The sequence below is a fragment of the Mytilus galloprovincialis genome, chromosome 8, assembly GCF_965363235.1.
Source record: "Mytilus galloprovincialis chromosome 8, xbMytGall1.hap1.1, whole genome shotgun sequence".
Lineage (NCBI taxonomy): Eukaryota > Metazoa > Mollusca > Bivalvia > Mytilida > Mytilidae > Mytilus > Mytilus galloprovincialis.
Genome location: NC_134845.1, coordinates 31,949,089 through 31,965,683, shown reverse-complemented (window position 1 = coordinate 31,965,683; position 16,595 = coordinate 31,949,089).

Genomic DNA, 16,595 nt, shown 5'->3' with positions numbered 1-16,595 from the left:
TGTTTGTTTGTTTGCTGACTTTGATACGTTATAATATTTTCCAATTTTACTTTGCGATAAACTTCTTGATTTCTTTTGGAGCAGAATGAATTGACATGGAAAAAGTGTCCTTAAAAACTACAACACTTTTCTCAAAACAATCTTGCTAATAGTATTAGAATTGATTGTATTCTAAGCTAAACTGAAATGTTCATGACTTGAAAGTATTTTTACTCGTAAGCATCTTTGGGAAAAAGCTCCATTGCTATTTTATATACATATTTATGATATATTCCATGTTGCATGCAAAACTTTTGATAATTTAACAGGCAAACATTTGTTAACTTGACTATGTACAAGTATAAAAAATGTACACGAAGAATACAAGATATTCAATTGCATTTATATATCATCCTTTGAAAATGATTTTGTGATTTACAAAAATCCAACCCCAGAGCACTCTTACAGTATAAAATGTCAACCAGCCGGTATACTGGTAATATATCGATATTTTCTTTGATATAGTAGAGGACTGTCATCGTAAACATAGAAGTCTCATTTTATATTTCCACAATTATGACGGGTTATCATAAATACTGATTTACTTTTTGGACAAATAATACATATTAGATAAAAAAAAAAGTGAGAAAAAAACCAACAGCTGGCATAGTAAATGATAAATAATGGTTAAGGACAAGGTCATGCAGGAAGTATTGGAATGGCATTTTGATAAAATGTTATGATATATCAATTAACTTTCCTAATGACAGCTAATCACATTACTAACACCAAACTATAACATCTATCAGAAGGTTGTCAATCAAGCTAGAAAGGTTTGAGATAACCAAACAATGGTTGAATCTGTTTAGATACATTTTGTTATATATAAATAAGAAGATGTTGTATGATTACCAATTAGAAAAATCTTCACAAGAGACCAAATGACACAGAAATCAAAATATGAATAAAAATATAGGTCACTGTACGACCTTCAACGATGAGAAAAAGCAATAATGCATAGTCAGCTATACAAGGCCCAAAATGAGAAATGTCAAAACGAGGAAATAATGACGAGTATAATGTCGAACCAGGCGAGCTATGTTTTTATTTTCATTTTGTTTTTCTTATCCGCAGGTGTTTATCATTGCCAGGTTTGACGATTCTGCATTTCACAAAATGCGGTACAAGTTTGCACTCATGAGAAGTGAAAATAATTTGGGAAACTGTTTCACATATCATTAATGTTTGTGAACAATGCTAACTTTTTATGACTGTACGCATTATCAAAAATATATACCATAGTTCTAGCAATCCTAATCTTGCAACGCCTCTCCGTAGACAAAAAGAGGACTACTAGATTAGACAATTAGGAAGTGCGACATCATATGGTTGCAATGACAAAATTGATGGTATAGGTATTCTATATAGTCCTTTGTGTAGCTCGATGAATGTGATGAATATTTTCAACTCTACTCCTCGACGTAGACACAGTCATGGACATCGTCGTTATACATCACCTATTCTGCATGATGTCTCTATTAATGACTTGCTGCCATTTATACAAAAGCCTATAGGTATTCGTCACATCCACACGCAACTTTATTCATTACCCCTTTCAAAACTTCATTCTCTGTTCGATTTATGTTTGGGAACCAATGTTACAAACCCTCATTCAAACCAATACAAACTTACGGCTTTAATTTCGAAAATTGCAAGTAACAGACTTGTCAAGCCAGTCCGTATTGGAAAAGATGAAAAAGAGAAAAGATCTTTCCTTAATCTTTCCCTTGCCAACAAAGGTATCGATGGCGTCATCTAAGGCAATATCCTTCATCATAAATGAGTTCAATCGAAAATACCTCCTTACTGCAAAGACCAGTCTGTACCAATCATTTCTTATACCTATACCAAATTAAACCTATTGCAACAAAATGTTCAATTACAAACAGGTTTTGCAGGATCTCAGTTTTGACGACTTCAAGTCTAAACCTCCTGATTGCACTTGTGCTAGTTCCTAACTCACATATTATCCGTCTGGCCACGTTATCATCGGTGACCTCAACATTGATAATAAAACTTCCTTACGCAATGTGTTATCGAAAGGTCTAACATATCGTGAGCCGAAATCCATCAATTGGAAATATAACTTTAACATTTTGATAGATTCAGTCGAGGATTATGTCAGGCAATGTGCTAAGCGTGAGAAGGAAGATGTAGACACTCTTTCCGAATGGATAAAGGCAGTGAGGTCGTTGATACAAATCAGAATTAAGAAACTGAATGGCTCTAACAATGCCAATGCTCCTTCAATCTTTAAAGACCCTAATGACAAATATGTTGTTGTCCCCGCAGATAAAGCCCAAAACAACATCGTTTTTGTGTGTAAAACTCATTACATAAACTGCTTGATAAACGAATTAGGTATTGACAATTCACTTTGAAACCCAACATAAACCCTCACGACACTTACCAAAGAGGAAATCCTGGATAATTATAGGTCAGTTCTATGTTCCTACAGAATTTCAACCAAAGATGATGAAGTGGATCTCCCATCACTGTATTGGATACCTAAACTGCATAAGTGTCCTCACAAACAACGGTATATTGCTGGGTCTTCCAAGTGCTCCAAGAAACCTCTTTCTAAACTATTATCATCTATTTTATCATCAAGCAAAGACGGGCTTCAAAGTTATTGTAAAACTGCCTATTCTAAAGTTTGCGTAAATCAGATGTGGATACTTAAAAATTCCAAAGATCTTTTACACAATCTAACTCTCTTTCATCTTGTAATAGTATTAACACATTTGACTTTTATACACTTTATACAAGTATTCCACATTCCAAACTAAAAGACAAATTGAAAGAGTTGGTATTGCTTTGTTTCATAAAAATGAATGGCCTACGAAGATACAAGTATCTTGTCTAAGAAAGGGATAAATCTTACTTTGTAAAGGATCACTCTGATTCAAACAAAACATTTTCTGAAACTGACAATATCGTTCGGAGGACGTGTTTTAACAGACTATCGGTATAGGAAAAAAGATAAGAAGGTATCAATATCCATTAACTTTACTTTTCGCTATAAAGATGATGTTTTTTAACGAAATAATTTAAAATTTGGTAATGATGTCGAACGCATCTATCTCATTGGACTAGAGATAAAGGATACAACATATACAGTTAAGTCGATCTCATATCTTGACTAACATCTAGAAATTGACAATAAGGGTCGATTGAAAACAAAACTTTACGACAAAAGAGATGATTTCAGCTTTCCAATTGTGAACTTTTCATTTCTAAGTAGCAACATTCCAGCAGCACCTGCCCACGGTGTATATATCTCCCAATTAATACAATATTCCCGTGCCTGCATTTCCTATCATGATTTTCTTGATAGGGTTGTTGCTCACAAGGAAGCTATTCAATCAAGGGTTCCAAATGGTAAAATTGAAATCATCTCTGTAAATTTTACGGACGCCATCACAAGTTGGTTGACTGTTATGGAATAACCGTTTCACAAATGATATCGGATATGTTCCTTACTACAATCCCCTTCCCTGTCATAAATGTGGCCTACTGAATTAGACTATTTACCGGATTTGTTATATCATAAGCAACACGACGGGTGCCACATGTGGAGAAGGATTTGCTTACCCTTCCGGACCACCTGAGATCACCCCTAGTTTTTGATGGGATTCGTGTTGTTTATTCTTTAGTTTTCTATGTTGTGGCATGTGTACGATTGTTTGTCTGTTTGTCCTTTTCATTTTTAGCCATGGCGTTGTCAGTTTTTTTTCGATTTATGAGTTTGATTGTCCCTCTGGTATCGTTTGTCTCTCTTTTACTTAATTAAATTCCCTCTAAATATTATCTTTATGTATCCTCAGATTAAGTATTTTTGATCAGTATCAAAATCGAGATGACTACACGTTGTTGTCGCGGTAACTTCACTAGTGTACAATGCATAGGAAAACAAACGGAGATCTTGATATTACTCCTTATTTCATAATTGTAAACTTGATATAACTCTATCTTATGTAGAAATAAGTGTTCATAGGAATACCTACTTACTGTCAATATACTTTGTCGCTGACAGGTGCAGGTATGACGTCCGGGTTAAAGTCGAAAGCTTCAATCATAACTTCACATTTCTATTAAGTGTGTTACATGTAAGCATTCTTTCCTTTATCGTTACAAAATATAGGAGTTTGTTTGTAATTGAAAATTTTGCTATAACACTTAATTTATATTTTTTAAATATATAACTGACCGTGTTAATGCTATTACAATATAATAGAATTACCAAAAAAACAAAAAGCCATTGAGTTCTTAATTTAAAGTTGAGAAAAAAATCTGGTTTTGACCACATTTTAATCGTATCAATTTGCCGTGAATACGCAACATGGCGTTGTCAGTTTATTTTAGATTTATGAGTTTGACTGTCACTTTGGTATCTTTCGTCTTTCTTTTAAAAGATGATTTGCAAAACACACCAATCCCCTCCACTCCACCTGGGAGGTGAAACGAAACAGCGAAGATTACATTTACATTTTAATGGATAAGAATTAAAAAGGAGCACACCAATATTTTATCAATGAACTAGATTTGAATAAGATAATAAAGATAATTTTTGAAACAAAGTTATAAACATTCTCAATTTCAAATCTTTGGTTTGTTCATATGCATCAATTTATTTGAAGTATATGTATTTTTCAATAATTTGATAAAAATTGAAGTAACCAATTGGTTTCCTTCAAATCAATGACGTTTTGCTATCCCTAAACATAGACAGCGACAGGATCTAGGAATACAAATGTTAAAAACCCTCATTTGTATGCATTACTGCGATATAAAGGATAGATTAAATTTTAAACAAAACAAATGTATTGTACAAGAAATATCAGGATTAACCGAAATTAGTAGAATGCATGTTGCTCAATCTAAAGTTTTTAAAGGAAATCTGGTTAAATTTTAGCTTTTGTTTGTTTGTTTTTTTTTTTTTTTTTGGCTGAGGTGTTCGATATCTCCCTTCAATTTTTGGTTTTGGTAACTTGTGTCTTTATTTATGGTTAACAAGTTTTACTATTCGTTTTTTAATTGACTATATCTTAACTGTTTTGGGCATATATTTTTCAGGTTGAGCTAAAGTTTATATTTTAAGAAGAAATCACTTGACCTAAACAGATTTAAAGTGCTAACTAATTCAATAGAATTACCTATATCAAGAACGTATGACGAGTTATAGTGAAGTACAATTTCAAAATCTTGATTATTATTATGTTAATTATATTTATATTGAATGTCGATGTCATTCATCAACAGTTTCAACTGGTTAATCATGTTAATTGATCATTGAAATATGGTGCTCCCATTCGATACAGATAGAATATAAGAGGTCATTGCTTTGCAATTGTAAAAATATGGACCGACCCGTCTACATAATTACATAGAGTACTATTGCGAACAGACACCTTACATTTGGATAGTTATATATTTGATCCCGACCTTTTCCCAAGTGATAGTCTGTAAGGTTTAACTGTTTAATATGACACCACTTACACAAATAAATCCAAAATTACTTCAGGATATACCACCGTTATTATGCTTCTAGTGTAAAGATCTATATGTCATTAACCATTAAAATGCTTTCTGTATTCTTTAAGCTACCTCATAAACCATTTGTAAATTGGAATTTATTATCCAGATATAATTACACATTTATTCCTTTGGGTCCTTATTGTTCTCATAGCCGCGTTGGTTTATTAATTTGTTTGAAATAGAAATCCCTTATACGGACTTCGGATTATTTATTTAAACTAGCTCTGTGCTACTTTTGCACAAGTATTCCCAACTTAGATTCAAGTAATGTTTTATTAGAGAGGGATACATCATGCTTTGTAAAAAAATAAAACACTCTGCTTTTACCAATTTTTTTTTTTCTGAAACTGACATTTTCAAGATATTTTATTTCTTTATTGACAACATTGTTTGTTATGTTTGAATTCTCTTTTCTGATTTTTCCTTTATTCATATGAGTTTTAAATAGTTAAGTGTTTAAAGGTTCACATCGAACGACGGATATGATGCAAAAGTTAGTAAAAAAAATATTATAACACAATATTGACTGATGTACCACATTTTGACATTTTTACCTCACATACCTGTTTGTTTCATTCACATATCGTTGTCAAGATAATGCGATTTCATTCAACTGTCACATAAGTAAGAGGTTAAACTAGCTATAAAATAAGGTTTAATTCACCACTTTCTACATAAGAAAATGCCTGTCCCAGGTCAGGAATATTGTCAATTCCTTTAATGTGTTTAAGCTTTGCCATTTGTTTAATGCCTTTCAGTTTAGAATTAGAATTGTCTTCGAAGTTCGGTATTTTGTTATTTAAAATTTGATGAACTATTTCAAAATTTCTTTATTTGTATAAGTGGTGATCGAAACATAATGGAAACTGACTGAAGTGTTTTTCGAGAGTTTTTACATATTAATATTTTATCTTAAAAAAGACTAAATATTTATTTCTGACCTTTGGTTGTCAAAGTACTTCTCGAGTTTGAGTTTATAAAGTTTTTATGTTTTTGCTTTCAAACAATTTGTATCGTGCATTATGGGCATTTACTGACAGCCGGATATGGGAAGATAAAGTAGCAGCAAATACTTTTGTATGCAATTGAATAACAATTCTTCAGCTTTGAATATTTTTTATTTTTCTAATTCAATGAATAAAATATTCAATAAATTTTCAGTTGTCCTAAATTCCATGTATATCAACTATCATGGTCACTGCATTATCGTATCTTTATTATTTTATTTCTGACTGATTTGTTTAGAAACGTCTAAGTACTTCCAATTCTGATTTGAGATTAAATTCTGGTATTATTTGGATGACAATGGATTGACATTTGAGTTAAATCGTTTACTACTGTTTTGTTTATAATAGATATACCCCATGCAAAATGATACTGTTTAATAATTCTCATATGATTTGGAGAGTAGGGAATACGTTTTATATATTTGAAAGAGAGGGCTGCTTGTAGTGGCTCTTCGTGTTATTTATATTTCGATAGACGACACTGACCGAACAACGTTCTGTTACTAACAAGATGGTGGTGTTACCTCAAACAGACTCGAAGTTGAAAATAAATATGCTCACCTTGTGTTCATCGTTTTATTAAATATTAAACATGAACAGTTCATTTGAATGATGATAAGATATTTTTAGCTTATTTTTGTCAGGTGACAAATTTTATGAATTCACTTAATTACAAAAATCAAATGATATATACATATACAAGTATCGTGTGAAACATCTAGAGGTTACAAGGGTTACAAGGGGAACATTATATTACTTAACTCCAATTGTAAAGAATTATGAGGATAAAAATTTGTTTGAAAGGGGATTATTAGTGTATAAACTGGACCAAGTCACTGATCACCAACATATCCTAAAAGTCCTTGGGACTTTTATTTGTTTGTGAAATAATTTGTCTAGTTTATACCCCAATAATTTACTTGAAAAGATGTTAAATCTTATAATTAAAACTAGTAGCGGGCACTTCGTAATTTGACCTTATTCACTAAAATAATGAATGAAGGATACTGAATAACATTCGATCAGCGTGTTCCCGGTGGAATATATATTATCCTTTCCATATGATAATCAAATCCTGAAAAAAATTAATCATTCAGACTGGTCACATATTGGTTCTTTTTTATTTAGCATAGGGCTGTCATGGTAAAGAAGCATATTATATTTGTATGCTTATTATTGGATTTTCGTATAGTTAATGTTTCATTTTGCAAAGGAAAATATACGCAACATAAAAAAGAAAAGCAATAGTTGTTATAGTACGTAATGAATAATAGTACAGTACAATGTCATGTAGCAAGTATCGGAATGGATTTTAGACAAATTGTGTTAAATATCAACTAACCTGTCTAATGAAAGCTAATCATCGTACTGAAAATAAACATAGGCATCTGACAGAAGGTTGGAAATCAATCTAGAACAGTTTGAGATAATAACACAACGGTTTAATATGTTTATAAGCTGTTTATACAGTGAGTTTAGCTTGATAATGTAAAGTTTTTCCAATTCATTAGTATTTATGTGAATAAACCATAACATCTGAGAAAGGGGTGTTGATCAGGCTAAAATGATTTTGATACATACATGAAGTTGAAGTCGTGAATATAATTATTCTTATTATTATTTTAATGTATTTGATACCGATTCACCCCTCTAAGTGACAGTCCTGTAAAAGAGGGACGAAAGATACCAGAGTGACAGTCAAAGTTATAAATCGAAAAAAAAAATGACAACGCCTGACTGAAAATGAAAAAGACAAACAGACAAACAATAGAACACATGACACAACATAGAAAACTAAAGAATAAGCACGAACCCCACCAAAACTAGGAGTGATCTCAGGTGCTTCGAAAGGTTAAGCAGATCCTGCTCAATATGACGGGATGACGTCCGTAAAATTTACGAAGGTATGATTTCAACTTCACCATTTGGAACTCTTGGTTTAATAGCTTCCTTGTAAGCAACAATCCTCTATCAAGAACATCATGATAGGAAATGCAAGCACGGGAATATCGTATCGATTGGGAGATATATACATGTACCCCGTATGCACCTGCTGCTTGAATGTTGCTACTTAGAAATGAAAAGTTCACAATTTGAAAGCTGAAATCATCTCATTTTTCGTAAAGTTTTGTTTGTACCCGACCCTCATTGTCAATTTCTAGATGTAAGTCCAGATATGGGGCCGACTTGTATACGTTTTTTCATGCTGTAAATGCTAAACTCTATTTTACTTAATTGTTAATGCTTCGTATATTCTGTTAGTTACCCCCATAAACCTTTTATAAATTGGATTTATTATCCAGACATAATTACATACATATTCCTATGGGTCCTCATTATCGCGTTTGTTAATCTCTTAGCTGGTGTGAAATGGAGATCCTTTATAAGGACTTCCGACATAAGAAAGAAAAAACAATATCCTACTTTTCTTAAGCTTCCCATAGAGCTATAAAGATGGTGTGAAAATAATCATTCTTAAATTTCAAGTGTTTATTTTGGACAAATGATGATTAAAACAGGGGTAAAATTGATTGCAGTATTTTCCGAGTCTTTTACTTGTATGATTTATCTCCTATAAGATGAAAGATTTATATTATTTCTTACATTTTATTGTATAGTTTTGCATTCTCTTACGTTTTGAAACTGTTTATGATTTTGGTTTTCAAAATCTTTTGAAGCGTGTATATCGGAATTTATTTTTACTCGTAAGCATCTTTGTCAAAAAGCTCAATTTTTATTTTATATACATAATTATTGATATATGATAAACGCAATACTGTATGCAAAAATAACAACTTTTTATAATTTGACAGGCAAACCGTTGGTAATTTGACTATGTACATGTATAAAAAATGTACACGAAAAATACAAGATATTCAAGTACATTTATATATCATCCTTTGAAAATGATTTTGTGATTTACAGAAATCCAACCCCAGAGCGCTCTTACAGTAAAATGTCAATCAGCCTGCAGACTGGTAATATATTGATGCTTTCTTTAATATAGTATAGAACTGTCATAATAATCATTGAAGTATCATTTTAGATTTCCACAATTATGACGGGTTATCATAAATGCTGATCTATTATTTGGACAAATAATACATATTGGATAAAAAATTGAGAAAAAACAGTACCTGGCATAGTAAACGATGAGTAATGGATCAGGACAAGGTCATGCAGGAAGTATTGGAATGGCATTTTGACAAAATGTTATTATATATCAATTAATCTGCTTAATGACAGCTAATAATATTACTAACAATACAGCTTAGCATCTGACAAAAAGTTTTCAATCAATCTAGAATGGTTTGCGATAACCAAACAACGGTTGCATCTGTTTAGATAATATATAGATGAGATGTTGGATGATAACTAATGAGAAAAATCTTCACAGAGACCAAATGACACAGAAATAAATAAGTATAGGTCACTGTAAAGCCTTCAATAATGAGTAACACCCATACTCCATAGTTAGCTATAAAAGGTCCGTAATGAGGAATGTAAAACAATTTAAACGAAAAAATAATGACGAGTATAATGTCGAACCAGGCGAGCTATGTTTTTTATTTTTATGTTGTTTCTCTTATCCACAAGTGTTTATCATAGTCAGGTTTGATGATTCTGCCTTTCACAAAATGCGGTACAAGTTTGCACTCATGAGAAAATACTTCGGGAAACTGTTGCATATATCATTCTTGTGGACAATGCTAATTTTTTCTTAATTAAATTGCCTCTAAATATTTTCTTTACACGTATGTATCTTCAGACTAAGTATCTTTTATTAGTATCAATATCTAGATGACTGCACGTTGTTCTCAAGGTAACTTCATTAGTGTACAATGCATATGAAAACAAACGGAGATCTTGATATATCTCCTAATTTCATAGTTGAAAATCTTCATATAACACTATCATATATAGAAATAAGTGTCCATAGAAATACCTACTTACTTTCGATATACTTTGTCGCCGACAGGGACATATATGATGTCCAGGTTAAAATCTTAAGCTTCAATTATACTTCACATTTCTAGTAAGTGTGTCTAGCATTCTTTCCTTTATCGTTACAATCTAAAGGATTTAAAGGAGTTTCAGCAAAAACATTAATTTGCAATTATATTTTTCAAAAGAGTATTTAGTTAAATCTGGAAATATTTTCATGTGTATAAATGTAGTGTAGAGAGTAAGAAAATCATAAATGTCATCAGAATTAAAATGCCAATTAAAGCACGTATTTCTTTCTTAAACCCTTAAAGAATGAGTATCACTAAAAAAATAATTAATATTATTTTTGTCATTAACTTCATCATTGTTTATTACAAAAGATGTTTCTAGTTCTTTGATTGGCATATGGTTCTCAGATTTAGCTAAAACTTTATATTTTAAGAAGAAATCACTTGCATATTTAAAGTGCAAACTAGTCCAATAGAAGTAACTATATCAGGAAAGTATGACGAGTTTAAATGAAGTATAATTCTAATGTCGATGTTATTCAACAACAGTTTCAAATGGTAAATTGATCATTAAAATATGGTGCTCCAATTCAATAGAGATATAATATATGCTTGCAAATGAATAATTCGACCTCATGGAATTTGTATTCATACGAACTTCAAATTAACCCGTTAGCTACTGCATGAACTGTGCGTGTTCGATTATTTAAAGAAAAAAATGTGAATATTGAAAGTGAAACAAAGGTATATCATTTAGTTGACCGATTCGATCCACAACAACTCTTTCGTATACAGGTAAAAACGATGATTAACATATATTTTAAAACTATAATCTGAAATTAAACAGACCTAGAAAAATTCAATTCCACGTGCTATCTATTTATATATGTATTTATGTTGATATCGCTAATATAGTCATCGGAGGTCATCGGAGGTCAACTCAATAGTTAACTAGATGACGTATAGACTATAATACAAACGGAACGAAGATACATTTCATCGACGCCATGCCCTGTAAATTGTTTATTTAAGACTTAATATAATTTGGATACATGTTTTACATTGTTATAAATTAAATATGAGATTTTGAGTCAAAAATTATTACTGTCATCAGAATTTGAAGGACCCTGAATAGCACGTATTTTTGTTTTTTATCTAAAACCCTTAAAAAATGTTCAACACTCCAAAAATAATTAATTTTTATTTTCATAACCTTTATCATTGTTTATTTTTAAAGTTATTATCAAGTTCTTGGATTGTAGCAATGAGGTAGATAGAAGCACTAAGAGACGAGAAGAAGATATCTTGTTTGTAATTGAAAATTTTGATATAACACTTACCGTAATGTATAACGTATAAATCTATGACTGACCTTGTTAATGCTATTACACTCCAATAAAATTACCAAAAATAAAAAGCCATTGAATTTTAATTTAAAGTCGAAAATACTCTGATTTTGACCACATTTTAATCGAATCAATTTGCCGTTAATACACAATTTTTAAATGATGGTTTGCAACACACCAATCCCCTCCACTCAAACTGGGAGGTGAAACGAAACGGCGAGGATTTCATTTACATGTTAATGGTTAAGGATTAAAAAGAAGCATACCAATATTTTAGCAATGAACTACTAGATTTGACGAAGATCCTAGAGATGAGTTTAAACAATATTGTGAACATTCTCACCATTTTCAAGTGTTTCGGTTTGTTCAAATGCATCAATTTATTTTGAGTATATGTGTTTTTTAATGATTTTATAAAAATTGAAATAACCAATTGGTTTCTTTCAAATCCATGACGTTGTACAATCCCTAAACATAAACATCGACAGGATGTAGGAATACAAATGTTAAAAACTTTTATTTGTATGCATTATTGCGACACAAAGGGGAGATTACATTTTAAAGAAAAACAAATGTAAAAGATATATCAAGGTTAACCGAAATTAGTAGAATTCATGTTGCTCAATCTTAAGTTTTTATATAAATCTGGTTGCATTTTAGCTTTTGTTTGTTGTTTTTTTTTGGGGGGGAAGGGGGGGGGCTGAGGTGTTTGATACCTCCCTTCAACTTTTGTTTTTAGTAACTCGTGTCTTTATTTTTAGGTAACAAGTTTCACTATTAATTGTGTGCATCTGATGCTTACGGTCGATCATAAGTATTTAGACATTTTGAAATAGAATTTATTTATCATTTTCCAAAATGAAGACTTTACAATGCTTTTTTCAAAAATATAATACAAAGTATGGGTCATGTTTCAAGCTAAAAATTGCCTAAATTTGGTACGATTGTTCATAAAGAAAAACGTATGTGTGCCAAAAAAATTTCTTTCAGATAGAATTTTGAAATAGGTTTTATCGTATTTTTTATGAAAATAAAAATGGTGTCACCGAACTTGTTTTCTTGCTATCATTACAAATTAAAAAAAATCCTATTAGTGTAGTATAATTTTTTTCTAAAAGAGTTATCTCCCCTAAAATGAGTCATTTAAAAAAATATTTTGAAAAAAAAATGATATTTGTTCAAATATTTTGAATAATACAATAAATCACCAAGTTTTCTTTATATGAATAAACAGTCTAACCATTAAATTGCAAGTCTGTCTCCAAATTTCCAGATTTGGACAAAAAATTAGACCGATTTTGTACTATGATTGTAGAATCCAAGATGACGGTATACCATGAATCTACCTTAATATCTGTCGTTTTATTTGATTATATCTGAACTTTTTTAGAGAAACATTTCCCAGGTTTAGCTTAAGTTCATTTTTTAAGAAGAAATCACTCGACTTAAATACAAACGTAACAAAGATTCATTTCATCGACGCCATGCCCTGTAAATTGTGTATGTAAGATTAAATATAATTTGGATAAATGTTTTACATTGTAATAAATCAAATATGAGATTTTGAGTCAAATAGGTGAACATAAATTTGACAGCTAGTGTCCCTTTATTCCATGTCAACCCACTGTGCAAATACTTTCGGATTTATTCTATTCTGAGTATGCATTAGATATTTGTTAAAAGATGCGAAATCAACTCTAATTCATTATTCTTTTTTTCTTTCAAAATTTAACACGTTGTCAACCGTTGTTTGAAGTGCATCCTTAAAAAATATTCTTTTTATACATTAAACTGCTTTGCAATTGTAAAGATATGGATCCATCTTTATAATAACGTAGAGTATTATTGCTCCCGGACACCTTACATTTGGATAGTTATATATTTGATCCCGACCTTTTCCCAAGTGATAGTCCTGTAAGGTTTAACTGTTTAATATGACACCACTTACACCAATAAATCTAACATTACTTTCTAATAGATCAGTTTGATAATGCTTCCAGTGTGCATATCTAGATGTCATTAGCTACTAAAATGCTTTCTGTATTCTGTAAGCTACCTCATAAACCATTAGTAAATAGGAATGTATTATCCAGATATAATTACACATTTATTCCTTTGGGTCCTTATTGTTCTCATGGCCGCGTTGGTTTATCAGTTTGTTTGAAATAAAGATCCCTAATAAGGACTTTGCATATTAAATAGTAAAGTGTTTAAAGATTCACGTGGAGCGAAGGAGATGATGTAAAAATTAGTTAAACAAGATCAGTAGTAATTAAGACCATAACACAATGTTGACTGATGTACCATATTTTGACATTTTTACCTCTTATATCTGTTTGTTTTCTTCACACATCGTTGTAAATATAATGCAATTTCATGCGCCTTGTAAGAGGTTAAACGAACTATAAAATCAGGTTAAATCCACCACTTTCTACATAATTATAAGAAAATTCCTGTCCCAGGTCAGGAATAAGACAGCTATTGTCAATTCGTTTAATGTGTTTAAGCTTTGATTTTGCTATTTATGTAAGTCCGTTCAATTAAGAATTGTCTTCGAAGTTTGGTACTTTTGTTAATTTACGTTTTATGAACTATTTAAAAATTTCATTATTGTTTCCTTTGGACAAGTGGTGATTACAACAGAAGGGAAATTGACTGATTTTTTTATCTCGAGTTTTACATATTAATATGTTATCTTAAAAGAAACTAAATATTATTGATTTCTGTCCTTGGGTTGTCAAAGAACTTCTAGAGTTTGTTTATAAAGTTCTTATGTTTGGCTTTCAAAACATACCGTATCGTGCATTATGAGTATTTAATGTCAGCCGGATATGTGAAGATAAAGTGACAGCAAATACTTTTTATGCAATTCAAAGACGTTTCTTAAGCTTTGAATATTTTTAATTTATCCTACTTCATTCAACAATTTTTCAGTTGTCCTTAATGTATATCAACTATCATGGTCACTGCATTATCGTACCTTTATTATTGTTTTTCTGACTGATTTGTTTAGAAACGTCTCAGTACATCCAAATTCTGATTTGAAATTAAATTCTGGTATTATTTGGATGATAATGTTTTGACATTTTAGTTAAATCGTTAACTACTGTTTTGTATATAATAGATATACTCCATCTAAAATTATATTGATCAATAATTCTCAAATGATTTGGAGAGTAGGGGATACGTTTTTAAATGATTGATCGAGAGGAATGCTGGTAGTGGCTCTCCCTGTTATTCATTTTTCGATAGACGATACTGACCGAACAACTTTCTGTTACTAACAAGATGGCGGCGTTATCTAAAAAAGACTCGAAGTTCAAAATAGATATTTTCACCTTGTGTTCATTGTTTAATTAAATAATACACACGAACCATTCATTTGTATGATGATAAGATGTTTTTAGTTAATTTATTTCAGGTAGCAAAATTCATGAATTCAGTTAATTGCAATAATCAAATGATATATGCATGCGCCAACCCAATTCAATAACATACATATACAATTATCGCGTGAAGCATGTAGGGGTTACAAGGGAGAAATTACATCTCTAATTGGAAATAATTATAAGGATAAAATGTTTTTTGAAAGGGAATTATTGGTGTATAAACTGGACCAAGTCACTGATCACCAACATATCCTAAAAGTCCTCGGGACTTTTATTTGTTTGTGAATGAATTTGTCTATTTCATAAACCAATACTTTACTTGAAAAGATGTTTAATCTTATAATAAAATTAGTAGCGAGCACTTCGGTAATTTGACCTTAATCACTAACATGATGAATAAAGCATACTTAATAACAATCGATCGGCATGTTTCCGCGGGGATATATATTATCCTTTCCATATGAGAATCAAATCCTGAAAAATGAAAATCATTCAGACTGGTAACATATTGGTTCTTTTTTTATTTAGAATAGGGCTGTCAGCGTAAAGTAGTATTGTAGCATATTATATTATTATCGGATTTTCGTATAGGTAATGGCTCATTTTCAAAGGAAAATATACGTAAAATAGAAAAGCAGAAGTTGTTATAGTGCGTGATGAATAATGAAACAATACAAGGTCATGCAGCAGGTATCAGAATGGATTATAGACATATTGCGTTATATATCAATTAACCTGCCAACGAAAGGTAATCAATTTACTGAAAATAAACTTTAGCATCTGCCAGAAGGTTGGCAATCAATCTAGAACAATTTGAGATAATAAAACAACGGTTTAATATGCTTATAAGCTGTTTATACAGTACTAGTATTTTGCTTGATAATTTAATGTTTTTCCAATTCACATATGTGCAACAAACTATAACATCTGACAGACGGATGTTAATCAAGCTAATAGGATTTTGATAAATACATGAATTTGAACTGGTCAATATAATTATTTTTTTTATGTAATTGCAACATGAAACATTACAGTCACTTATTATAATATGTTTGATCCCGAATTTTTCCTAAGTGACAGTCCTGTAAGATTTTACTCTATACCATGACACCACTTCCACGAATAAATCCAACATTACTTCCGAATGTACACGTTTTTTTTTAATGTTTCTAATGCAAAACTCTAAATAACCTTTATTGTTAATGCTTTATATATTTATACTTATGGTAGACTTCTGTCAACGAATGGTGAGATTGACCTTGGAACTCCGACCATAGTGAGTGTCGCATCTGGTTTTCAAAAATATTCTAGTTTTATATC